The sequence below is a fragment of the Pimephales promelas genome, chromosome 10 (assembly GCF_988280905.1).
Source record: "Pimephales promelas chromosome 10, fPimPro1.hap1.1, whole genome shotgun sequence".
Taxonomy (NCBI): Eukaryota; Metazoa; Chordata; class Actinopteri; order Cypriniformes; family Leuciscidae; genus Pimephales; species Pimephales promelas.
In genome coordinates this window covers 3,597,588-3,623,580 of record NC_142778.1, presented here as the reverse complement: position 1 = coordinate 3,623,580, position 25,993 = coordinate 3,597,588, and the positions used below count along the sequence as shown (strand labels likewise).

The following is a 25,993-nucleotide window of genomic DNA, read 5'->3' as shown; positions in this document are numbered from 1 at the left end:
TAATGATGTTCAATAATGATGGAAAGAAAATGTCCCCATTTCTGAAACAAGCTTGCAATTAGGCAATATACACATCATGCTTATCCTTACTATATGTTTAATAACTATGTTTGGCAGTAAACGAGATTAATTTATGGTGTAATTCTGAACCTCTTGGCTTGCCATAATCCTAACCAAACCAAACATATATTACACACGGTGTGTTTCCTATGCACGTAAAAACAAATTTTCGCGTATGAGTTGCACGATAAACACACTGCGTGTGAGACGCATTTAGTGTGACCGGGTTGATATACTGTATCTATGGCAACCAAACGTCACTGGTGAGACAAACGTGCAACGAACGGACGGTCAGATTACGTTTTGGCAGGGGAAAAACTGATCAGAAAATGTAACGAAAATGTAACAGAAGTTGTAGAAATGTAGTGGAGTAGAAAGTATAATAATTGCTGCAAAATGTAACGAAGTAAAAGTAAAAAGTAGGCACTATTTATTGTACTTAAGTAAAGTAAAGATACGTGAAAAATGTACTTAAGCAAAGTAACGAAATATTTGTACTTCGTTACATTCCACCACTGATTATAACTGAATTTGTCATTAAAAAGTTATAATGGCTTCATGACAGCCAATGTCAAAACCAACACCTGACAGTTTAATGTAATGTTAACCAATAAAGCTAGGTGGTTTCTTAAGTTTGATCATTAATCTGCTATGTCATGTTTATGACGGGTAGTGTTGTCTTAGTAATGTCAAGTTGTTGTGACAAAGACACTGACAGGTTATGATGTAATGGTTTATGTCAAGATGTCATAACAAAGACATCTCAAAAAATGTCAGATTTGCATTAAAAATGTCATAACTGAGCGAATGTTGTCACAAACATGCATAAAACTTCCTTCCTATTCAAGACATATGTCATGTTATGATTATGAAGGTGTCATGTTAGTCTAATGCACACCCCTTCAAGTAAAGTGTCACCTATTCTTCTAATCCACTAATCACAATCCTCAATTGTCCAGTGCTGTAACCGGAAGACTAATTTGCCGCTGGTTCCCTTTTTATTTTCCTATGGGTTTTTATAATGTTTTTTATTATTTTTTTTTATTTATGAGTAAAATATTCTGTGGTAAACAACTTGAAACGTTTTGCTCTACAACTTAACCCATATCGGAAACGCAAATTTAAGAAAAGAAGTATGTTTCTAATAAGTAACTACAAGAACGTTTGGGGTGTGAGTGTGTACAGTTTACATTATAGAACAAAACGTCCAGTATGACGGCCCGTTCTCATCCCAAGGCGTCTTATACTTGCCAAAGCGTATACATCAAATGCACATGGCACCCTTTAGCGACAATAGACGCAGATATATATGGGCCAGAAGGCGCCTCCTAGTGGTCTAACCCTAATCCTACCCCAGACCTAAACCTATCCATAACTGAGGCGTGTTATATTGACGCTAAAGGGTGCCATGTGCGTTGGATGTATACGCATTGGCAAAAGCGTCAGTATATGACGACTTATGTTTACCACAGACCCTATTTTACTCAAAAATCAAAAACCCCCATCATGAAAACCCATAGGAAAATCTCGAGGGGAACCACTGGCAAATGAGCTTTCTGGGTTTTGAAGTCACGATCGCAGCACTATAAGGGGTCATCAGTCATGAAGCGAAGTCTCCCGTATGCGTTCTGTATGTGTGAAATGGTGGGTTTGGATGTGAGAGTGTGTTTGTGCGTGTGAAACAGATGGCAGCCTGTCTCTTCGGCTCCTGCTAAGCGCTGTGCTTTCCCTGAGCTTCATGTGACAGGTGCTGGACTGCTGCTTTACAGCATAGTGAGAATGGATTCATCTAAAATTCAGCACAAAACACATACCTTCACAAACGCCCCCAATTTGTGAGTGTGCTAAAATGTATGTGTATTTTACTGCCACATAAAACAAGCAAATACATTCTCTCCAGCCCTCAACCTAAAAGCACATCACTGGTCTGGTATCACACTGCGCCTGTTAACTAGGATGATTTAATAATAGTGCTTTCCGTTATGTTGTAGTTCACTATCTACTCTTTGACAGTGTCTCAATCCACTTCCTGTTTTCCCTACTTCATTCATCAGTATATTGTGAACAGATTCAGACACTAGCAATGGCCTTGATCCACTGATGACTCAATATTCTGACATGATTATGAGGATATGCATCATTAGGTCATAAAACATAACTGGTAAAAACAAAATTGATGTATGGCATACGGCATTGTGAAATAAGCATTATCTTGCAGTTTATTCATGTACATAAAATAAATAACAATTCTTCTGAGTCTTGCATGTTTTTCAAATTCTTCTCCCTTCTCCTTCATCAACCCTAAAAGCTGTTGATTGTCATAAATTAAACAACCACCATCAGCAGCCAATTTCCCACACCACAAACTAACACACACATCTTAACAGCTAACACACACATTCTTCCCTCCTTCTCTGTGCTCTCCAACTCATCCTTTCCAATCACCCTACTACCTGTCCGCTTGATCCTATTCCCACTCATATACTTCAAGCCATTTCTTTCTCAGTTGTACTGGCACTCATTCACATCATCAACACCTCTGTTCACACTGGTACCTTTCCTACAGCATTTTAACTGGCTCGGGTAACCCCACTGCTTAAGAAACCCACTCTCAAACCAGTATTTATCCGGCATACCTTCTTCCATTCGTTGCAAAAACACTTGAACAAGTTGTTTTCAACCAGATCTCTGCCTTTCTTACCCAGAACAACCTCCTGGACAACAACTAGTCTGTTTTCAAAAGCGGACACTCAACTGAGACTGCCCTGGTCTTGGTTACTGAAGCTCTGTGACTGGCGAGAGCAGCTTCTAAATCCTCAGTTCACCCAAATTACCACCAGATCCTCCTGTCAATCCTAAAGACGAATGGCCCTAGAGAACCTCACTCCAATGGTTCAAGTTTTACCTCTCAGGTAATCACGTTGATCCCGGGAAATTGCCAGGAAACTGCCAGAACGCCTTCTGTGTGAACGCAAACAGCGTTCGTAGATCGACTGGTAAAGACTATTTTTCAAAGATGGCTTCTTCCTGTATTCGCGAAGTTGACTGTGTGTATAAAATATCTTCTTATTAAACTGTTTGGACACTGACAAAGTTATCAATACTTCGGTTTGAATGTAGAGACCCTTATTATGCTACCGTGTTAGTGTGGGGCTATTTTGAGCCTTGTTAGTGGTAATAACAAGTGATTTTTATTTGTCATTACTCTATGCCCTATATACTAGCGTTATACTAGCGTTATAGGCTAAACTGTTTTTAGAGATAAAACTACTTACATTTGGCAATCATGAAAACAAATCTCAGATAACGGTTGACTAGGTACCAATGTGTAATTAGACCAAAGGTTCATTTTGTGCCGGAGTTCTTCTTTAACTCATTACTCCAGACTAACATGCCATCTAGAAGCTTGCATTCTGCAAGTGAACGTCACCTCGTGGTTCTCAAAGAGGCACAAAATCACTTTCATGGACCTTTACCTTGATTATATTATACGTGCAGGGTTTCTCATAAAATAAGAATAAAAGTACGGAGCCCCTAAAGGGACATGGTGAAGAAAAAATGAACACAAAGCACTTCCTAGAGAGATTCACTTCCTAGTAATTCCCAGCATGCACCATAATCAGTGTGTCGGCCATGTTTAAAGAGTGGCGCGACCAAAAAAAGGGAGGGAAAGCAAACTTTCTCTGGGAACGCAAAACATTTCTTAAACTTTTTGGTTACGCCCCCCTTTAAACCTGTCTGACACACTGATTATGCTGGGAATATTTTTACGCAGTGAATAAAATGACTTTCCAGATAGTGAACTACTACTGAATTAGTGAGGTGATTGAAACACCCCTACCTTCAAACTGTCTCATCCTGCACAGCACTCTGGGTAATTATGAAATCATTCAGGCAGTATGACAGACAGATCTGGCACAGTTTTGATTTAGTATGTTGCTCTCCTGAGTCAACAGAGACGGTGTTTAACTGAAGGGAAGATAAACAGAAAGTATGATGGACAGAAATGGAGAGCGATAATATCCATCATTCATTAAAGTTATATAGGCACAGTGTGTAATCCATTAGCCAGCTACACTTGAAACGCTGGCTTTTCGGCGTGCTGTGTGCATGTGTCCGTGTGTGTGCTACTATGTGTGCACTTGAAGCCCAAAGTGCCTCTATCCATTTTAAGCTGACGGAAAGACGAGTGCAATATTGATTTTACTGTTCACACCCTACTGAAGGGCAGATAACCAGCCAAATCTGCTAAATGTGGCGTAAAGCGTTACACAACTTACAGGTGCACAATGTCACACAACTAAAGACATACAACATGCTCAGCTCTCACAAGAGCATCTTTTCACTCTGTCCAGAGTTTCTTCAGCATTAATTCAATTCAGTGCAGTCATATTCTCCACAGGGGCCGTAGCAATATACGAGCTAAAACAATTTGCAATGAAATGGTAATGATAATACTTCACATTCTTTTCCTGACTGCCCGAGGCATGGAGCTGAATGGCATCACGCAGCATTACCAACACAATTTATCTCACCTCCTCAGGTCTTGCACTCAACACACACGCACACACACACATAGGTTTTCATGTTTTATGGGGACTTAATGCTTTTTTCCGCCACTGAATAAAAAAAAAAAATTGTGACTTTTTTTTATCTCACAATTGCAATATATAAAGTCAGAATTGCGAGATATAAAGTCAGAATTGCGAGATATAGACAGAATTGCGAGATATAAAGTCAGAATTGCGAGATATAAAGTCAGAATTTCGATATATAAAGTCGCAATTGCGAGATATAAAGTCAGAATTGCGAGATATAAAGTCGCAATTGCGAGATATAAAGTCAGAATTGCGAGATATAAAGTCAGAATTGCGAGATATAAAGTCGCAATTGCGAGATAGTCAGAATTGCGAGATATAAAGTCAGAATTGCAAGATATAAAGTCAGAATTGCGAGATAAAGTCGCAATTGCGAGATATAAAGTCAGAATTGCGAGATATAAAGTCAGATATGCGAGATAAAGTCGCAATTGCGAGATATAGTCAGAATTGCGAGATATAAAGTCAGAATTGCGAGATAAAGTCGCAATTGCGAGATATAGTCAGAATTGCGAGATATAAAGTCAGAATTGCGAGATATAGACAGAATTGCAAGATATAAAGTCAGAATTGCGAGATATAAAGTCAGAATTTCGATATATAAAGTCGCAATTGCGAGATATAAAGTCAGAATTGCGAGATATAAAGTCGCAATTGCGAGATATAAAGTCAGAATTGCGAGATATAAAGTCAGAATTGCGAGATATAAAGTCGCAATTGCGAGATAGTCAGAATTGCGAGATATAAAGTCAGAATTGCAAGATATAAAGTCAGAATTGCGAGATAAAGTCGCAATTGCGAGATATAAAGTCAGAATTGCGAGATATAAAGTCAGATATGCGAGATAAAGTCGCAATTGCGAGATATAGTCAGAATTGCGAGATATAAAGTCAGAATTGCGAGATAAAGTCGCAATTGCGAGATATAGTCGCAATTGCGAGATATAAAGTCAGAATTGCAAGATATAAAGTCAGAATTGCGAGATAAAGTCGCAATTGCGAGATATAGTCAGAATTGCGAGATATAAAGTCAGAATTGCGAGATAAAGTCGCAATTGCGAGATATAAAGTCAGAATTGCGAGATATAAAGTCAGAATTGCGAGATATAAAGTCAGAATTGCGAGATATAAAGTCAGAATTGCGAGATATAAAGTCAGAATTGCGAGATATAAAGTCAGAATTGCGAGATATAAAGTCAGAATCACGTGTTATAAAGTCACAATTGTGAGAAAAAAAAGAATTGCGACTTTTTCTCTCACAATTCAGACTTTTTTTCTCTCAATTGCGAGTTTACATCTCGCAATTCTGACTTTATAAGTAAATGACCGAGTCATTTGGTTCAACGAATTGACTCGGAAAAAGATTTGCTCATTTTGATGAACGAGTTCAAACAGCAAAGTCACGAACGTGCATCGCAGTACAGAGCAAGGCGAGCATTTGAGCTTATAAAACGTAAACTTTGTTGTTATTTTTTTTTAATTGAAGTGTCTTTTGGACCTTGAACCGTTTGGTTCCCATGGAAGTCCATTATATGGAGAAAAACGCTGGAATGTTTTCATCAATGTTGTCTTAATTAACGTTCTTAATGTTTTCTTAATTTCTTTTTGCCTGAAGAAAGAAAGACAAGCACATCTTGGATGACATGGGGGTGAGTAAATAATCAGCAAAAGTTTTTTTTAAAGTGAACTACTCCTTTAATTCTTTGGCCATTCAAAGACACCGACAAAGCAAACAAATATGACAAAAATAGGATACAAATAACAAGCAATTTTCATGTTTTTCTACATAAAGCACTCCACAGAAACTTGTTGTTGGCGCTGCCCACGACTGATCACCAGTGTTACTCATCAGGGTGTTTCTAAGAATGCTTATGATGTTGTGGCTCGTTGCCGGGGTGTTGCTATGCAGTTGCTAAGGTGATGTGGGTGGTTTCCAGTTGCTAAAGATGTTATGCTTTTATGCGTGCTTGCCAGGTCATTGCTATGCAGCGGTCAAGGTTGCTAGTATGCAGTGGGTGCATGCCAGGGTGTTGCTCTTCAGAGTATTAAAACGCATTGTTAAGCAGATGCTAGGGCATTAGTATGAATGGTTGCCCACCCGCAATTTTTTGATCTCCAGATTTACAGAATTTTTTCCGCCCGGTTTATCATCTGCCAAGCTAACACCACTTGTCTCCTCAACAAGCTCAGTACTTAGGGTTAGAGGTTTAGAAAAGAGCCTTGCCAAGCACCTCTAATTATAACCAAGGCACGCACGACAGTGTCAGAAGTAGAGATAGAAAGAGAGGAGATTTGAGGAAAGAGCTAGTCATGAACATAGATAAGAAAAATCTGCTGGGAGAAGAGCTGCAGCTCTCAGCCAAAAGAGCAGGCTTGTTTTGTTAGATTCACTTCAGCAAAAAAAGACAATGTGGTCTGCAGAAGTGACCCCATGTAATGAACTGATTGATGATTACAATTACTCTCAGTCTGAATAACAGCGATGCCATAGGGATTATTAGAGCTGACAGCATAGCGACACGCAAAGAGCAATTACACACTTACACATGCACACTTATGTTCACAGACATATTACACGATGGAACATGTTTAAGGAGTGAAACATACAGTAACACACACACACACACGTTGAGTGTTATTCTTTCATCCCATCGATTGTTTTTTTTTTCTTTTTTTTTCAAAGAAACACTTTAGCACGGCGTCTAAAGATATATAGGCTTTTTTCTAGTGCCACACAGGTGAACAAAATTCTCTACATGAGAAAGCACTTCTTCCTGCAAAAATCAATCGGACACTTTAACAGCTGACACACGATACCTCAAGCTGATATCCTCAAAAACACATGAGGCTGAAGATACATTTTGAAAGAAAGAAGCTGCCAATGTGAGTGTGTGGATATCAGTTTCGTTATCCTCTGAAACTCCACATCCACATATTAAATAATTTATGTTGTGTATGCAAGTGTGTGTGCTTTGTTTGCTCGGATCTGACACATAAAAGGAATATGTGTGTGCTTGATTGCATGCAACCATTGTGTCAGTCCGTGTGTTGAGTTCAGTCCTAAAGGGATCAGTGTGTGTGTTGGATGTCAGATTCAGAGATGTGAAAGATCTGAAGATTGAATTATTGATCTTAACTCTTCAGAGATGGTCAGATTGCAACTGTTTTAATTTTCCTTCCTTTTATTTTGTGATCATTTTAATTCCTTTCAGTAAAGTACACTGAATTGCTATAGTGTATGAAATGTGCTGTATAAATAAACTTGCCTTGTTCTAGAAAATGTATGATATTGTGTTTTATTCTTCTCAAAAGGGACCTATTATCACAGCTTCCTCAGAATGGTCCGAAATTTGGTGACTTTGTTGGTATTTGGTATTTGAACACCCAAACAAATTGGGGACAGGACGTGAATAGTCTAAGTGGTTGTAAAAAAAATAGTCACACTTGAGGTGTTCGGGTCCAAATGGACCCGCATGGAAAATGAATGGGAAATTGGCAAAAAAGTGAAAATACTAAGCTTTTTTGTGCGTAAAATATACAAATCAGCCACGATCTTGAAAAAAAAGCACACAACAGTGAAGGGGTGAATCTATAAAACATCAAGGGTGCAAAACAGACACATCCAGACACACACACACAAACACACTTTTATACACAAACACACCAAAAATTCAGATTATACATGTGTTTTGCATTTTTAAAATGCTCAGTTTGTCCACCAGATGGCATCCATCTCATTTCAAAAATTGCTTTTATGAGGCCTAGGCTTGACTCTAAAATGAAATACAGCTTTTTTTTAAAAAATATATATATATATTTTTTAAAATATTTTTTTCTATTATGTTCAATGGGGGGAAATTTTTGTCATAATTATTGCATTAATACTAATTATATTTTTATTTTATTTTTGAAATTCTCAAAACACCAAAAAAGAAAAGAAAAAATATTATAAAAAACGTGTAAAAAAAAAAAAAAAAAAACATGATTTTTTTTTTTTTTAAATATGAATCCCGCCCTTTGGGTCCATTTGGACCCGGACACCCCGAGTGTGACTCTGAAACGAACAACCCCAGAGGGTTAACATTGCATATAGTATGTTACCTCATGACCTCATCATGATGCATGTTTAAATCAGCAAGTGGTGTCCAGTTATTATATCAGATAAAAAATGGCTATTTGCATTGCAATCAAAAAGTCAAGAAAGAGTCGTTAAAAACCTCAGTGCACCCATACTGCTCATGTAAAAATGGCACTGTGCTTACAAGCCTGCAAAACTAACCACAGTAAGCGCAGCAACAATATAATTAGCGTGACATGGTACGAGTAGTATGGTCACAAGCTATTCTGAACACAGGAGGAGGGAGAGGGACAGTAAGTAGAGGTGTTAATGCAATTTTGATCCGCACAGCAGTCTTCCAGAGAGGCAGATGGGACAGGGGAGACTTGCTCCATAAAGTCCTGTTCCTGTGTGAATCACTGCCCAAACAGCAGGTGATTTGGGTCAGGGGAAGTGACATGCATGTGTGTGTGTGTGGGTGAGGCTGTTTATTCAGTTTGTGATGAGGAAAACACACACACACACACACACAAAATGTATATTGAAATAAAAAATTTGCAAAAGAGCATTTCTCCTGTTTTATACTGATCATGTATAATGTGTGTGTGTTAGGCTAGCATGACCTTTCTTAGCTCGAGACATATATTTGAAAAACCCGTGACCTTTTGAACAGCCAAGCAACACTAAAACAATCCCCAAAACACTCTTAGTTTTAAATGTGGGATACGTAAAAAGCGGTCAATAAAACTTGTGTGCTGCATTTCGTCCTCTGTAGAAAACACTAAATCTGCTCTTTATTTCTAAATTGGTTATGAACCTCTTTAGTCATTCTCGACTTTAATTATCAAGCTCTTGACTCTCATTAACCCAAACCGTGTTATGTCAGGATCCGAAAAACAACACATCACGTGAGCATCAGCCCTCTCGCTCTTCTCGTGACCTCGGGATTACTTGATGTTGACTCCTTTGATCCTCTTCCATTTCTTTTTGATTTTCTTTTTTTGCCACAAGTAAATACGAGTGTCATTGTGCTTTCTTCGCCTCCTGCAACCTTTTAACCTTTTTATGTTGCTTCCCTTTCATATTATACAGTTCTTCTAGTTTCATTTGTATCCATGGCACTTTTGGCTTTGAAGAACCAAGTTGTTCCCATTTTTATGCAAGGCCAAGGCCGATGAAGAGGGGAAGTTCTGTCTTTCTCGCAATGGTCAAAATAAAAGGCCTGTAATTTAATATATATGTATACAGTATACACACTAAAAAAATAATATGCTTTATCTAATCAATACAATTGTGGCAACATATTACAAGCAATATTATTAATTAAATTGTACAAATTAGAATTAATTAGAATGTTAATTTGATTAACTATTACTCAATTCTAATTTGTTCAATTTAATAAATAATATTGCTTGTAATCTGTTGCCACAATTTTATTGATTAGACAAAGCATATTCATTTTTACAGTGCAGTTTTTCACAAGACTGGGACTTTTATTTGCTAAAAAGAGCAGACACACTTCTAATTTGTTCAATTTAATAAATAATATTGCTTGTAATCTGTTGCCACAATTTTATTGATTAGATAAAGCATATTCATTTTTACAGTGCAGTTTTTCACAAGACTGGGACTTTTATTAGCTAAAAAGAGCAGACACACAACCTCCAATTGCATTGTTTTACTGTTTTTGTTTAAAGGGATACTTCATGATTTAGCATTAAGCTTTGTATTGCATTAGTAGAAAACCTGTAGTATTTTTGAATTACCATGCTTTCCACCCTCATATCACCCTTAGACAAGAGATTTAGGTTTTTTTTTTTGTCTGGAAAAAATCCTCAGATGACGCAAAAATCGTCATTTGTCGTCATAGTGTCAGCTATCAGAATGGCACTCGTCCCGCTCGCCACAGTAAACATGATGAATGGCGTCTGTATAACGCAAAAGCCGAATCCCGGACATTTTGGGTGATCTCGAAACACATTTTTGGACAGACTCATCACGGAGACTCACTAGTAGCCTAGACTCGTTGTTTAACTACTGCGCTCTGTTACCGGTAAGCGTGGCCTCCTAGGGCAGTGAAGCAAGTGCATTCTGGGAGTTGTTGTTTTTCATCTACATAAGCCAAAAAAAAAAAACATTTTCTGGCTTTTCTCAGTCTAGAAAGCTCCAAATGCAAAAATAATTTGCCATTTCTTCTACTTAAATTACTTTACAGAGGTGAAGTATCCCTTTAACAGTTCTAACTAATAAATGAAGACATTACTGTAATAGTTAAATATAGGAATTATAAAACAGATATACTGTTTAACATATCCATTTTAAAAGTTTCTGCATGATGTCTAAGCGGTCAGGTGGTGGAAAAACGGAGCTCTCGGAAAATTCAAGTTGTAATTATGAGTTGTACAAGGACAAGAACACACTGTTTTGTCAGATAACAGTGTGAATTGCGTAAATACTGTAATTCCAGCATGGCATGAATACACCTTAACACATTATATTCTAATAAGCATAAAAACATGGCCTACACAATACAAAAATACATTTCAAATAGACTTAATTATGCTTTATCAATATTTTTCAGATTTGAAGAAATTCTTTGTACAATAAAAAAGTTAAATAAACACTTCTCGCACACATCCAGGCTCTTGTTATGTTCTCTACGGTCTCTTCAGTGTGTATGGTGGAGTTTTTGTTGGATTGATTAACTGATTATTGTGTTTGCTCATTAGCCGATTGCTTGCCTCCCCACACAGGCCTGTTTTACTCTGCTGCAGCCAGAGCCCAAACACTGGCCTTCGTTAAGCCTCGTTAGACTCCTAAACACTCATTAAAGTGCTTTAAATCGCTGTGCGTACTGCGTACGCATCTCTAAAGGCAGACAAAGGTCCTCCTTTAAAGAGAACACACACCAAACCCTGCATGCTATTTTAAGCTAATCTTTCTACACTGCTTTTATCTCCTCCTATCCTCTTCATACTCAGTCATCTTTGATCTACTTAGGAATATCTTCAAGTTGAAAACTGATAGAAGCCAGTGATGTGAGAGCCAGAAGTGTGTGTTTGAAAGTCCACAAGTAGAAAACATGGAAATATCCAGGCATACTCATCCGGTTTTATTTCATTAGTTTACCAAGTGTTTTTAAGATCGTTCTCTTTAATGACACTGACACCACATTGCCTGGCTTAGGCAGATGTTGTGCAAACCAATGTTATATTAGTATGATTGGGATACTAGTTTATATTAATATTTTGAATTCATTTTTTATTTTAGTTTAAGTTTTATTAATTTTGTTGTTTTTGACATTTTATTTTAAGATGTCTATATGATTTTTAAAAATATTTTTTTATTTCAGTTTTAGTTATAGTACATCAACTTCAACATCAACAAAATGAGAAATGTTGCATTGGCATTTAGCTGAAATAAAATAAGTTTAAGTTTTATATATTTTACTTTATTCCAAATAATATTTTATTTCAAGCTACAAAAATGTTTAGATTAATTAACTATAATAACCCTACACACACACACACACAAGAATTGGATCAAAAATTTCCCACCAGACCAAGATCAATTTCCTACATCTGTCACACACACACACACACACACGAGAAGGTTTGTTGGTGAGCACAAGTTTATTTAAAAATACATTTCCATATCTCTCTGATATCCTCCTTTAGTTGATGTTATGACAGTCACTATATTGGTTTTCCATCACTGTCAGAGAAAGAAATCAATAGTTTTTAGACTACAAACACAGTAAACTCTGCTGGAAAACCAGAGCAAAGGTGGTGTTTGGTATTAGCTGGTTTGGGCAAGGCACTTGACCATCCCTTAAGATCTCCAAACTCAACATGACAGCACTAACTACGTCCAGAAACTTCACCATCCTTGCCTTAAACTGACCTAGTAAACATATACTGCAGTCTGAATATAATATAAAGAAATATAAAGAAAAGACACCGAGTTGACACCGAGTCTGAGTTGACACCGAGACCAAAGAGAGTCGAGTCCGAGTCGAGACCGAGACCAAAGAGAGTTGAGTCCGAGTCGAGACCGAGACCAAAGTGTCGAGTCCGAGCCGAGACCGAGGTCAAAGAGAGTCGAGTCCGAGTCAAAACCGAGACCAATGAGAGTCGAGTCCGAGTCGAGCCCGAGGCCAAAGAGAGTCGAGTCCGAGTCGAGACCAAAGAGAGTCGAGTCCGAGTCGAGCCCGAGGCCAAAGAGAGTCGAGTCCGAGTCGAGACCAAAGAGAGTCGAGTCCGAGTCGAGATCAAAGAGTCGAGTCTGAGTCGAGACCGAGGCCAAAGAGAGTCGAGTCCGAGTTGAGACCAAAGAGAGTCGAGTCCGAGTCGAGACCGAGGCCAAAGAGAGTCGAGTCCGAGTCGAGACCAAAGAGAGTCGAGTCCGAGTCGAGACCGAGGCCAAAGAGAGTCTAGTCCGAGTCAAGACCGAGACCAATGAGAGTCGAGTCCGAGTCGAGCCCGAGGCCAAAGAGAGTCGAGTCCGAGTCGAGACCAAAGAGAGTCGAGTCCGAGTCGAGCCCGAGGCCAAAGAGAGTCGAGTCCGAGTCGAGACCAAAGAGAGTCGAGTCCGAGTCGAGATCAAAGAGTCGAGTCTGAGTCGAGACCGAGGCCAAAGAGAGTCGAGTCCGAGTTGAGACCAAAGAGAGTCGAGTCCGAGTCGAGACCGAGGCCAAAGAGAGTCGAGTCCGAGTCGAGACCAAAGAGAGTAGAGTCCGAGTCGAGCCCGAGGCCAAAGAGAGTCGAGTCCGAGTCGAGACCAAAGAGAGTCGAGTCCGAGTCGAGACCGAGGCCAAAGAGAGTCTAGTCCGAGTCAAGACCGAGGCCAAAGAGAGTCGAGTCCGAGTCGAGACCAAAGAGAGTAGAGTCCGAGTCGAGCCCGAGGCCAAAGAGAGTCGAGTCCGAGTCGAGACCAAAGAGAGTCGAGTCCGAGTCGAGACCGAGGCCAAAGAGAGTCTAGTCCGAGTCAAGACCGAGGCCAAAGAGAGTCGAGTCCGAGTCGAGACCAAAGAGAGTCGAGTCCGAGTCGAGACCAAAGAGAGTCGAGTCCGAGTCGAGACCAAAGAGAGTCGAGTCCGAGTCGAGACCAAAGAGAGTCGAGTCCGAGTCGAGACCGAGGCCAAAGAGAGTCGAGTCCGAGTCGAGACCGAGGCCAAAGAGAGTCGAGTCCGAGTCGAGACCAAAGAGAGTCGAGTCCGAGTCGAGCCCGAGGCCAAAGAGAGTCGAGTCCGAGTCGAGACCAAAGAGAGTCGAGTCCGAGTCGAGCCCGAGGCCAAAGAGAGTTGAGTCCGAGTCGAGACCAAAGAGAGTCATACCTGATTCTTCTCATCATAGGAGCTGGTAAAAATGCCATCATACTGTATACGCACACACAACGAGCGCATTTAGCCCAGAATACAGCATTGTTTTGTATGTTCAGTAAGTTCTGTCGCTAAACATAAATCATAAAAGCTGTTTTGTGTGTGTACCTTTAGGTCTTAAAAATGACAGTGTGAACGCCAAGCGAACCAAAACTAAATTTATCATTTTCTTTTTTGGTCTGGACCAAAATAACTAACAGAACCAAAGTATAAGAGTGAACACACCCTCAGTTAGCTTGATAAGTGCCTCAAACAACACTAGAAAAATATCTTGCAAAGATTTGATGCCACAAACCTGACAGATCCAACAACAATTAGTTCTAAAGCCATTCAATCAGATTGAAACAAGACATCTCAGCCACCTCTTGCCATTTTTGTGTGCTATTTGCATCAGGCGATCGGCAGACATACTGAAACGTAATTGAAAAATAATGAAAAATGACTGTTGCCGACTAACTGAGCTGGTTGCCCGACTCTTTGATGTGATGTCAACATGTGCTGAAATGGAGACTCTCATTAACTCTTGGAGAAAAAGCACCCGGTTGGCTGTTTAAAGCGGAGGATACTCCCACTCCCACTGGAATGCAGAGCAAAACTCACTTTTAATAGCTGAGAAAACACTGAAAAGGCCAATCAAGCTGAGAGGTTTCACTCTGCCAGAGCTGATGATCAAACGCTCTGCTTAACCTTACTAAACACCAGCCTGACTATCCATTCACCATATTCACATTAACACACACATAATAAGAAGAACCCAGGTGAGCTCCATTTCCATGTAAGCACCAGACAGTTTAGCTCCAGTCCACTGCCTGAAATAGCTTTCCCCAGAGGAGACCTGACTCACCCAAGCCTAACATCTGTGAGAGGACAGACTCGCAGTGAATCTGTTGAGCTCTTCGCCGTACACTGAATATTTACCAGTGAGAAAACCAGTGTCTGGATCAGTAACTTCACTCGAGTCACACGTGTAATCTTAAGGCAGTCGTCATTATTACTCATAAAATGATAGACCAACAATATCCCGACAAACTGCACACCGCCAATCATCATGCCAGCAACACTAACGCCTGGCCTGAGTTTATTACAGTCACTTGCATATTGTGCAATCCGCTGGAGAGAACAGAAATAATACAAGAAATATCACGCAATACACTGGAGACAACAAGATAAATAAACAAAGACGACTTATTATATTTAATGCATCTTTGGAGCTTCAGCTGGTGGGTTTTGGTTACACAAATAGTCCAGAAAAGACATTTCTTGCAATAATATCTGCACTATTACATAAACCGAGTGCTGTTTGTTTCCTTTTGGACATTATGTGTGTAATTTTGTCTATCTTTTGTTTCGGCTTGTGAATAAAACTCTAAAAATAGTTTAAATTATTTTAAAAATTAATAGTTTAAATTTTTTTGTGATTAAAATAAATAATTATATTTATTTTGAGTTGGACCATGTATGAAATGTTTAAATGATGTATGTTAAGGTTCAATCGGTGCCATATTTCTATTTCTATTCTAAATTAAACTCATATATATTAAAGATTCACATGTCATTTACATTAGAATGTACTGCACATATATTTTGTATAAAATATTTTTTCACTGCCAAAAAAAATAATAATAATAAAATAAATAAAAAATGCTTTTCTTAGTATTTTTGTCTTGTTTCCAGTCCAAATATATATTTTTTTAAATCAAGATGCATTTACTACAAGTAAAATGACCTAAGATATTGTCATGTTTTAAAAAAATAAATAAATAAAATAAAACAGGTACATTTTTGCTTGTTTCCATTTAAATTAAGATTAATTTTCGTACCGAGTGCTGTTTGTTTCCTTTTGGAATTTGTGTAATTTTGTCTGTTTGGCTTATCTTTTGTCTCGGCTTATGAATAAAACTCTAAAAACAGTTTAAAATATCAATTCTGCACATTTTTGCACAGATTTAGTTTTTTTGTTTGTTTGTTTGTTTTCTAAAAGATTTATGTGACCCCATTGGCAGACATCATTTAATTTTGATCACAGTCAACCCCCATTTTACTTATAATACATCTTGATAAGTCGCACTGTTCCATTTCAAAATAATTATTGTCTATTAAAGATTCCATCATACATCAGTTAGTTAATAATCTGTTCAGGGACTTTTCCACACGGGGATTATTTTGCAGCCAGACTGCCTTTCATCAGCCACGGTTCTTAGACAGATATATTGATTTACAGATCAGGAATTAGTCGAAGAACAGTTTCCTTTGAAGCAGCTTTTGGTGCTATTTTTGAGTGTCAGAGTCAAGATATGTTTTAAAGAAGAATAATTACTGGACGAAATATCCCCGGCATTTACTTGGTCTCTCAGAACTGAGAAAGCCTCGAGTGCACTTATGACTGCACATCTACAGTTCTTAAGCGCATATACGTGTGCTTGTTTACCTCACAGAGCTTTCGGTCAAGCAGAGTCAATTAGAGGAGATTGCGCAGTTGTGATCATGAAAGGAAACTTCATTTCAGCCCAAAGCCGAAGCCAGTTTAACTGCTGTGCTGGCGTGCGTGAGTGTATTTGCATTTGAGGATGGATGGATGGACGGATCAATAAATACTTGAGAAGGAGAGTAAAGAGGAATAGACAGAAAGAAAAAAAAGAAGTAGCATGTAAGGTAGCCTAAAAATGGTAAAGTGTGAACAGCCCGATCTTACGAGGTGGCTAATTCATACGACCTCACTCGTACGATTTTTGCTAATTCGTTCATATTTTACGAGTTACCAAATTCGTATGAATGAGCTAGCCCTGACCCCGCCCCTAAACCTACCCATCATGTGGGTTTAGACAAATCATACGAGTGAGGTTGTACAAATTAGCCACACTGTAAAAAAATAATTGTGATTTTAACGGTAAACGGTAAAATGCTACAGTGCAAAACTGTTAATTGGTTAACAGAAAGTTTCTGTATATACGGTAAATAACTGTGATAGATCTCATGATAAATTTAATGTAATTTTACTGTAAAATACTGTTAAATTTACAGTTTTAAAAGTGAAAAAGAACAACTCATTGTAATTTACAGTGAAAAAAACGTAAATTGACATTCCCACAATTCCCTGTGTGACACTTCACATTTTATGTATTTTAACTGTTTCTTCTTAGTTTTCTTGTTTTTATGTACATTAGAGTTTTATGTTACATTTAATGTCGTTAAATTAATGTTTATTACATTTTACCGTTACCATGATGCCGTTTTATGTTTGTGTAAACGTCACTGTGCAGTTTCTATAAAAGTGTAATATCAGATAAATGGAACACTGTTTATTACCGTAAATTTTAAGTCTGTAAAACCAAAAACATTTTTTTGACGGTAAAGTCCTGGCAACCACAGCTTCTGTTTTTTACCGTAAAAATTACGGTTGTATTTAACACACTCTCAGAAAAAAAAGGGACAAAAGCTGTCACTGGGGCTGTACCTTTTCAAAAGGTACACTTTTGTACCCAAAGGCTGCATATTGGTACCTTAGTGGTACATATTAGCACCTAAAATGTACATAATAGCACCTAAAATGTACTAACACCTAAAATGTACTTTTTAGCACCTAAAATGTACATATTAGGACCTACAGTAAAATGGACATATTAGCTCCTGAAATGTACATATTAACACTTATAAATGTACATATTAGCACCTAAAATGTACATATTAGGACATATTGGCTCCTGAAATGTACATGTTAACACTTATGAATGTACATATTAGCACCTAAAACGTACATATTAGCTCCTGAAATGTACATATTAACACTTAAACATATTAACACTTATAAATGTACATATTAGCACCTAAAACGTACATATTAGCTCCTGAAATGTACATATTAACACTTATAAATGTACATATTATCACCTAAATTGTAGATATTAACACCTAAAATGTACTTATTAGCACCTAAAATGTACATATAGCATTAAAAATGTACTTATTAGCACCTAAAATGTACATATTAACACCTAAAATGGACAAAAGTTTACCTTTTGAAAAGGTACAGCCCCAGTGACAGCTTTTGTACCTTTTTTCTGAGAGTGCACCTTTTAATCACTTGTTCAAATTGGTCGTAAGATAGCGTTGGCGTGAAGGGAAAATGGCTCTTGCTCTCTATGTCTTTGTCTTATCAGTATGTTGATAATAGAAGGGAGAACGTGACCTTAAGAATCACACACACACACACACACAGAGATTAGCATATGGTGACAGCCGTAGCTTCTTGACCGATGGCCAGTCTGACAGTAAATTCTGCTGTCAGATGACACTCTTCAAACCAGTGCCAATGATTGATATCCACAGAGATATATCTGTGTGTACACGTGAGATTTGTGTCTGTGCATTATGTGTACGGTTCTGACAGCTCAATCCATCATGCAGACCATCCATCTATTACACTATAATAAGACATAAATAAACACATTATAACGGCGCTCTCGAGGTGTCTGTAAACATGATATGATAATGTATGCTGGTAACATGAGTAAATGGGTCTCTGTAGACGTTAAACCTCTCAACGAGTTTTCATACTTTGTTTCGATTGCTTGGTCTGTACTTGGACCGAGATCAATCCCATCCCTCTCCGTCTGCGGTTTCTCTTTTGAGTCGGTACGTTTATGAATATAAGTTCACTTCTGCGATTGAGCTACTGTGAGCGTCTGGGGTTTACATAAACTTCACCCAAGCATTCAATCTGTTCAATGCGAGAGTTACACACACAACATCAAACTAATTAAACTCGAATGTGAAAGCAAGTAGCATTAACTGTAGTGTACACTACAGTTCAAAAGTCTGGGGTCAGTAATATTTCTTTTTTTTAAAAGAAATGATATATTTTTTCCATTAAAATTGATCAAGTAAGAGTGAAAACAAATATAAATGTTGTTCTTTTGAACTTTCTATGAATCAAAGAATCCAGATTTGTTTTTAATCATGGTTTCCACATGAACATGAAGCAGCACAACTGTTTTCAACATTGATAATTGAGCAGCAAATCATCATATTAGACTGGAAATATAAATATAACTGGCTAAATTACATTTGACAATAGAAAACTTATTGAAATGTAATAACATTTCATAATATTACTGTAAAAAAAATAATGATGGTTTAACTTAAAAAAGTAAGTAACCTGGTCGCCTTAAAATTTTAAGTTGATTGAACTGGAAAAAGTGAGTTAATACAATGAAGGAGATTCATTTAACCATCAGAAACTCAAAATTATATGTTATCTGAACTAAATAAATTATTTAAGTTGATTTGACAAAAGAAATTTTTTTTTGATTACTACACTGTAATAAAATATTGTTGGTTTACCTTAAAAAAGTAAGTAACCTGGTTGCCTTAAAATTCATCATCCATCAGAAACTCAAAATAATAAGTTATCTCAACTAAATAAATTATTATAAAGTTGATTTGACAAAAGAAAATATGTTGTGATAACAAATCTTGAAAATATTTTTTACAGTGTATTTCTGATTAAATAATTGCAGCCTTGGTGAGCAGAATATAAGTTTTGGTTTTTTTTGCAATATTGAGGTGTGCAATAGTATGTCTTTAATTTTAATAAAGGAAAACATCTTGTGATCCAGTTATTCACGAGGCAGGATTGTGGGCAAAAATAGAGGAAGGTGCAACATCCGTAGAGTCTGAGCTATTTTGGGACGACTGAGTCATAGTCGGTGTACAAACTACAAGGTGACAACGTGTATAGTGGTTCTCGAAGTGTTAGGTACATTGTGTGTGAGTGCGTGTGGATATGAATGCTTTCAGGATTGAAAATGCGTGTGTGTACTATGCTTGGCTGGCAGGAGTAAGCTTGTTTTATTTAGGAGCAAGCTGATTCTTAACGTGCAGCACTTAGATGTGTGTGTGTGTGAGTCTATAAATATTATACACAGAGATGCTGTAGGGTTCGCAGCTCTGTCTTTGATGTGCAGCTCTTCTCTGATGCATGTGTATCCAAAAGCGTAAAGCACGTGTCTGATATTTAATGAGAAAGCTCTGATATAGACATGTATATCCAGGCATGATGGATAGGCTGAAAGTGTGTAACAGATGGAGACACCTAGAGAGAGACAATAAGGGGTAAAAATTGAAGTCTGAAATCCAATCTCTTGGTTTACACACACACTCGCTGCTGAGAGATTCACTGTTTGAATGATTCGAGGAGATTTTTTCATGAAAAATCTTCTCGAATCATTCAAACAGTGAATCAAACGCAAAGACCCAAAAGATCAATATGCACTCAAACTAATTACACAACGACGGAGAAGTCCATGTGAGGTTTAAAAACGTCACACACATACACACACACACACACATCCCTCCCCTCAGCTGTGATATTCTCTGACTGCACACTTTCATTAGCAAGATGCAGAAGTCAAATATGCATTTTCACTTCACCGTTCCCTGCATGCTAAACAGATTACAGATTTATGAACAAGTTTACAGGTACAAATGAGGTTGTGTTCTTACGTTTTAGGCAAGAATGTGTCAGCTCAACTTTAAGTGTCGTTGTGTCAAGCCTTACAAAACGTTACATTCTGTAGGAGTGAAGGAGTGGGCCTTAGTCAAATGAGAACCGTTCTATTGGTTTGAGCGTCTCTATCAGCCTGACACAGCATCATTGGACTAACCAATGACGTGAGTTTGGGGGCGGGATCATTTTCATGTCCAACCAACAGCAGAGAGGTGGAGTAGTTGAGAAACCCATTTGAAAACAATCATTACTCTTGCAATTTTGTGTGGTCACTTTAGCTTTAAGAAGGAAAAAAAAGCAGCATTATTCAGTTTTCTAAGGGAATAACATTAAAAAAAAGCTTAAAGGGTCACATTTATTCATGAAATATTACGCTTTTTTATACAATATTTATATGCCAACTTTTTGAATTATTGCTGGGAAAAATAAATACTTAAACATGTATTTTAAAAATATGAATACACTATATTTAAAAATAACAGATTGTTTATTTTATTTTTCTATTCAGTCATGGAAAAAAATAATATTTAATCAAGATTATTATTCATATAAGTAAATAAATGTATGCGATAATTAAACACGAAAAATTACAATTAAATATTATTCATATATTCATATATATATATATATATATATATATATATATATTAGGGCTGTGCAAAAATTAATTGCGATTAATCGCATCCAAAATAAAAGTCTGTGTTTACATAATGTAATTGTGTGTGCTGTATATAATTATTTTGTATATATAAATACACACACATGCATGTATATATTTCAGAAAATGTGTTATTCATATGTAAAATATTTATATTTATATAATATATTATGTATATATATATATATATATATATATACAGAATTTAAGTGCAAATAATTATTAAATATATATATATATATATATATGCATGCATAGGTATTTATATATACACAAAATAATTATATACAGCACAAACAAATATATTATGTAAACGCAGACTTTTATTTTGGAAGCGATTAATCGCAATTAATTTTTGTATACCAAAAATTTTGCGATTTTGTAATCGCAATTAAATAATAAAAAAATAATAATAATAATTTTAAGGACTTGCAACTTTCAAACGTATATTTAAGACATTTGAGTACTTTTGAGTACACACCCTGTTTTTATTTAATATTACAACAACTTTTAACACAACATCGATATGATTCCACGAGCCATAACGACAACTGCTTCTCCAAATACTGCTGAAAGTGAAGTGAAGCATCATTAAAAGGCAACACAGGTTTGATTTTGCAGCTAATGAGAGTGAGAACGGCTGCTGATTTCTGCATGAGGCTTTTCTACACATGATGGAGATGGTGTCAGGGGAGATTGATTTTTTACACGGTCTCTCACACACATAAAAAAAGGGACAGACATCTACAACACAACATAACTACTGATGTTTACTGAGCCAAGATTTTTACAATAGCTGAGGTAAAAGCTGGAAAACACAAACAGGAAGACTCAAATGCCATGGAAATAAAAGAGCCTTTTAGATGCTGAGAAACATTTATCAACAGTAACTTAGTGAAAATAGCTTTAAATGTCGTCCAAACGAGGCAGGAAGTTGAGGGACCCGAAACAGCAGGAGGCAGAAAAACAAAACCAGTGCAGAAAATGGGTGGAACATGACACAATTTTAACAGCTTTGTGGCAAACAGGGCGAGGCCGAGAGCTGTGGGAAATGGTGTGAGTGTTAATAAGTCTCACCGAAGAGCTAAAGAAGGATTCTAGTGTGTATAACTTAAAGAGGACTCTTCAGTAGCATCAACTACTATACACATACTAGCAAATATAAATATATGTATGCAATAACCCTAAACCAAACACTATTCCTAACCCTTATTACTCGGTACTTAAATTTATATTTATTTATTATATTTATTTATTATTTATAAATTTATAAGGACACTTTTAAATTAAAGTGCATCCCAAACTGTACAGAAATCCAGATCTAAACCAACACAGATATTGATCTGCGTGTTATTTTTAAATCTAACACCATCTGTCACTTTTCTAATGTAGTGCTCCACTCAAAATGAAGTGTTCATGCTTCAAACAAGAAAAATAAACATGTTTTCCCTTTGAATTAAGTTTCTTTTTTCCTTCCACTTTGGCAGATCATTTTTCATAAACTCACTTAATTTTGATAACTTCAAGACTTGATACCTTATGTCATTTGGTTTCTCAAGTAAATGTGTCTTGATTAAAGAATATCTGAGTAAGAACATCTTTTTTTCTTCGTTTTTGCAGTGTGCATAATTAGGCAATTTAATCTTTTATTTATTTATTATTAAAATAATTATTTTCAGTAATGTATTATTAATTCAAATATTTATAAAATCACCATTTATCTCTACTTTTCTGTGAAGGACCCTTGTCATGCTTCCCTAAGAATTTGCTTTAGAAGTTTTTCGGAACAGAGCCGATGTGTTCACATTTCTATGAAGGAAAATAAATGCCATCCGACCATATTTCCATGCTCACGTGCAAAGGAGACATACGCGTTTTCATCCTTCTTACACACACAGAGCAGCTGACAGAAGGAATCAAGTTTTTACTTTCAGAAATCTGACTAATCATCATGCAAATTAAACCTCACAGTCTGTGAATTAGACACACTGTGCAATTACAGCCAATTATTACTGGAGCAGTCACAAGCGTTTAATTATCATCAGAACAGAGAGAGCGAGAGAGGACCAACTGATGCTCTGGATGTTGGCATTTCAGTCTGAAGAAGAGGAAGAGAAAAGGATGGAAAACAGGAAAGTTCTCATTTGGCAGGGCGATACAGCAATCACTCATGAGGATGAGAAGAGCGAGGAACGGAGACTGTGAGATAGACGAGGGACCGATAGACGAGGAAAGACATCTGCTCCCAAGGGGAGATTGGGAAAAATCAGGTAGTCTTCACTCCCATCTGCTGATGTTTTTCTGGCCTATTTCTTCTCTTTTTTTTATCCGTCTCTCCTTACGCCTTTCTTTGAACTCACATAATATTATACGTTTATCTTATTCTAGGCCTATTTAACCAGCGGCTAAATTGAAATTTTCAGAGGCCTGCCTGGGGTTTCAGTTTAATTACTGCAACCTAAAAAAAATGATGTAAACTGTATTAGACACATTAGGGAAATCAAATTGAGGTCAAATACGGTTTCTTAGGGGTTTGCAGAAAAAAAGTGCATTATATCGATAGATTCAGTTGAACTTTATGAATGATAATAAGGGCTGGGTGATAAATATATTTGAAATTGAATTTATTTAATATATAAAATAAGACTAAAATAAGACATGGATGGATGGTGTAAGATCATGGATGGATGGATTGGTAGATCACGGATGGATGGTGTAAGTTCATGGATGGATGGTGTAAGATCACGGATGGATGGATTGGTAGATCACGGATGGATGGATTGGTAGACCATGGATGGATGGTGTAAGATCACATTCGAATGGATTGGTAGATCACGGATGGATGGTGTAAGATCACGGATGGATGGTGTAAGATCACGGATGGATGGATTGGTAGATCACGGATGGATGATGTAAGATCATGGACGGATATTGTAAGATAATAGATAAATGGATTGATGGATCACGGATGGATGGATACTATAAGATCATGGATGGACGGATTGATAGATCACAGATGAATGCTGTAAGATCATGGATGGATTGATGGATATTGTAAGATCACGGATGGGTGGATTAGTAGATCATGGATGGATGGTGTAAGATCATGGATAGATGGATTGATAGATCACGGATGAATGCTGTAAGATCATGGATGGATGGATATTGCAAGATCACGGATGGATGGTGTAAGATCACAGATGGATGGATTGGTAGATCACGGATGGATGGTGTAAAATCATGGATGGATTGTGTATGATCATGGATGGATTGGTAGATCACGGATGGATGGTCTTAGATCACGGATGGATGGATTGGTAGATCAAGGATGGATGGCGTAAAATCATGGATGGATTGGTAGATCACGGAAGGATGGATTGGTAGATCACGGATGAATGGTCTTAGATCACGGATGGATGGATTGGTAGATCAAGGATGGATGGTGTAAGATCACGGATGGATGGATGGATGGATATTATAAGATCACGGATGATGTAAGATCATGGATGGATGGATTGATAGATTACGGATGGATGGTGTAAGATCACGGATGGATGGTGTAAGATCACGGATGGATGGATGGATGGATATTATAAGATCACGGATGATGTAAGATCATGGATGGATGGATTGATAGATTACGGATGGATGGTGTAAGATCACGGATGGATGGACAGACAGATTACGGATGGATGGTGTAAGATCCATGTCAGATGGATGGATATAATAAGATAAGTATTAATTGTTTTTATATGTATTTTGTTCTGACTCTACTATATTTCCCAAGCTGAAGAAATGCTAAATGGCTAAACGAGTTGATTACAGTAAAGAGGGGGTCAATTGACTTGTTTTAGTTAATAAAATGGCCAACGAAAAGCAAAACCAGTCGAGAAGCCCAGAAATGGAGGACACATGGTAGAGTTAAATCCCTGCAGAATGGGTCCAAAAAACAGGTTTTGTATTATTCACACACACACACACACACACACACACACACACACACACACACATAAACCTGTACTCCCAAGAGTGCTTATGAGGGCGAAATGACTGTCACAAACTCTCGTCCATCTCCCAGACCTCATATATAACCTTTCCTTGCTTTTCTCAAGCCTTTTCCACAGGTGCATTTTTGGCCATGCTCTCGGACTGAGGCACTTTACTCTGTGTGTGTGTGCGAGCATGAGAGTGATGAAAGAATATTTGCTGATGTTCTGAATCAGGAGATGGATGTAAGGGCTTGAAAACATAAAGAGCCAAGGCTTTCATTGCTGATGGCAAAGGCACAGACATTTCCAGAAACTTCATTTACTTCCAATCTGCTTAGCAGAGAGGGAAATATTGGCTGTGCATTGAACAGTCTGTGCCGAGAATGTTCTGCTGTGATCATCAATCTTGCCCTTCAAGAACAGGTGTGAGCTATGCCCTTTTTTGTGTGTTTGCTCTAATAATGCCTGTGGTCAGGATTTGAGTTCGGACAGCTGGCCAAGATGGGCTTAAAAACCAGTCTTGCTCTCGGCACTGTAGAAACACACTCTAATGCAATAATGCATTTCTATACCTGAGGTGCATCTTGTCCCCTGAGCACCTCATTTATCTCCTTAAAGGGATAGTTCACCTAAAATGAAAATTCTGTCATCATTTATATGAAAAACTGTCATACAGGTCCAGTTCCTTTCTTTCTTCCCTAGAACATAAACAAATATTGAATTTATTTTGAGACATGTTGAGAGTTC

The 25,993-nt window shown here is 37.5% G+C and overlaps 1 protein-coding gene across 3 annotated transcripts in view; it reads right to left on the bottom strand.

Moving 5' to 3' along the window:
- Nucleotides 1–25,993, bottom strand: part of sphkap (SPHK1 interactor, AKAP domain containing) — a 137,436-nt gene that overhangs the window by 76,027 nt on the left and 35,416 nt on the right. The window lies entirely within an intron of this gene.